Source organism: Formica exsecta, unplaced genomic scaffold (genome assembly GCF_003651465.1).
Source record: "Formica exsecta isolate Colony F162 unplaced genomic scaffold, ASM365146v1 scaffold235, whole genome shotgun sequence".
In the NCBI taxonomy this organism is placed as follows: Eukaryota; Metazoa; Arthropoda; class Insecta; order Hymenoptera; family Formicidae; genus Formica; species Formica exsecta.
In genome coordinates, this window is record NW_021849633.1 from 92,746 (window position 1) to 95,437 (window position 2,692).

General features: G+C 41.7%; 1 protein-coding gene across 3 annotated transcripts in view; it reads left to right on the top strand.

The window, feature by feature from the left end:
- The first annotated feature begins 408 nt into the window (after positions 1 to 408).
- The window catches only part of LOC115235810 (adenylate cyclase type 6), a 136,748-nt gene continuing 134,464 nt past the window's right edge, over positions 409 to 2,692 (top strand). For all 3 annotated transcript variants that reach the window (XM_029807829.1, XM_029807827.1, XM_029807830.1), the window contains exon 1: positions 409 to 2,414. The gene's annotated coding sequence lies outside the window, so the exon portion shown is untranslated. The remainder of the gene's footprint in view (positions 2,415 to 2,692) is intronic.

The following is a 2,692-nucleotide window of genomic DNA, read 5'->3' on the forward strand; positions in this document are numbered from 1 at the left end:
AAATTCAATCTTCAGACAAATAAATGAATTTGTTTATTAATAAAATTATTCAAGTATATAATTTTTAAATTAATATTTATAATATACAAGAGATTTCTCAGAACTATAATTTTTGCAAAGAAAGGATAAAATCAAAAGATAAAATACAATTAATATGCAAAGAAGTAAAATTTCATTTCTTTGCATATTAATTGTATTTTTCAATAAAACGTGGATTCGAAAGTTCGCATTTATTATCGATGCTTACATCGACAATAAATGTATCGATCGTGTTAGGGTTGGCTTCTCGGGGATGATACAGGTGAGAGAGGGCCGTCCTATGCGCGTCGCGGACGCCACGCGCCACGCGACGTCGCATCGTCGACATCGGGGCAGCCACCGTCACGTGACGACTGAAATCGGCGTGAAACTCGGAGCCGCCGTCGTCAGTCAACCTCAGTCGGCGCGCGGCATCCGTGTGTGGCGTATCGCGCTAGTCTTGCGCCGAAAAGTCGATCGCGAACCGGTCGACGAACCCTCCACACGAACCATCTCTCCCTGCGAAATCTCGGCGTTCGCATTTCGGGAAACGTTCGAGGCGAAACGTTTCCTCGAGCGATCGTAGCAACGAATAAAAACGATCGATCGACAGTGCGATTCGCCTCTCTCGACTCGCGAAGTGCATCTAATTGAGTGCACCGCAAATATTTCCTCGAGTAGCGCGACGAGTGATTGATTGCCCGCCGAAAGCGTGGATCTTTATGACTTTCGCGAATCCTTTTAAATTGCGCGAGAAGAGAATCGATCGAGGAATCGATCGCCGAGGAGATTCCTGTTCGAATACAGGAATCAGTTCGGAGGCAACTGTCAAAGTTCTAGATTAATCGACGTCGATTTTGACAGGCCACGAATCGAAGAGAGAGTGGAAGAAAGAAAAAAATAAAAAGACGGTCGAAGTAGAGGAAGACACTTTTGATCAGCTGTAATCCTTCCATCTTACGCTCGCTTATACGACGATAATAGTTCTACGACGGCACGCACCTCCGTGACTGCACGCATTAAGGGCATTAAGGGAATGCGCGTTGCGAGTATTACGAGCGGAGCATCGAGAACACTTGACGAGAAGAGGGGAATCGAGCACGGATAATCGGGATCGATCACGCGATTAAATTCAAAATCGAGCCAAAGAGAACGCGGTCGAAGCGGAATCGAGTGGCCGTATCGAATCGCACAAGATTTAAATTGCCCATGATATAATTCTGAAAAATGCAATGAGAATAGAGACGGAATATAAAAAGATAATAGAAGACAAATTGAAGAAAAATGCGGAATCCCGGTAATAAGAAGCAACGCTAGGAGTTTCTCCGCGAATTGGTACAAATTGAATTAAACGCGCGCTGCAGTTTTAAAATACGACTGCGAGATATCAAATACAGCAGATAATAAATTTTGAATCACACGTACACAAACGAGATTCGAGCGGGGTAATAGGTATAAAAAAAAAGGTATATAAAAAAATCTTGCAAAAATGAGACAATCTCGAGCGGCTGTGCCACACGAATTAAATTATGTTGTAATATGAATTAGATAATTCCGTGAAAAAAAAAAAAAACGGTACAAAATCCTGAGAATATTGCAAATAATCTCGAGCGTCTTATCGAGATAATATCATTCACAAATTCGCAAATGCGGAATCGTACTGCCACGTACGCAATATCACCGCGGATATCTCATCTCGGAGATATCTTTTCCACGTTTGAGAAACTTGTAATAACAATTCTCGCGGGATAAGGGAGCGCAAGGAACTCGAGAAGAACATCTCTCCTTTCCCGGCACTACATATCCGCTCTCGCGGGACTTGCGGGATAATAGAAATAATAAGAGTAGGAATAATAAATGCGGGAAGGATAAAAACGCTCAATCCTAAAGGGATTCCCAGCGGAAGAAAAGCACGCTGGCAAGAGATATAATCCTATTTCCGATATCGTATTAATGCCCCGAATCTGCTGATAGCGAGATGAAACGGACAGGCTGTATAGCTGAGGCGAGATCTCGATAATCTCGATCTGTTCGCGATCTCTTTCCCCTTCGCTTCCGATTACGGGATGGTCGACGAGCTCGTGCGTCGAATTCGCGACTCGATATTCGACGAACTTAAATACCACCCCGTCCACATCGATACATTTGTCGCTCGAACGCGATAATCGAAAGATAAAGACAATCTTTATCACGCGCCGTTTAACGTTCGAGGGAATCGTGTGCGCTATGCAATCCGTTATTGTGTTTAAAAAGGATCGACGCATCTCGTGAATGCCGACACATCACGCGATAATCGTGGCATGTTGCTGAGGAAAATCTAAAAGAACAGGCAAAGAGAGGGAAAAAAGAAGCCTATAACGAGATGGAAGACGCGTCAAGATACTGCGAGACGCGAAGTGAGTATATTCTCGCTTATCATATTGAAATTGTTGAAGTTACAGCGCGGATACGAAATGTTACAGAGAAAATTCTCTCATATAACGTACGCGTCGATATTATTGTATCTACGGCTTTTTATATCAAAATTTAGACTGTTACTTTTGCTGAATTTCAAATTTTTTTCAATATTGTATTACTTATTAATAGATTTCAGTTATTTATCACAGTATATTATTGATCTTATTCGTGGATACTATTTTTGTTATTTATTATATTATTATATTATTATTTATAT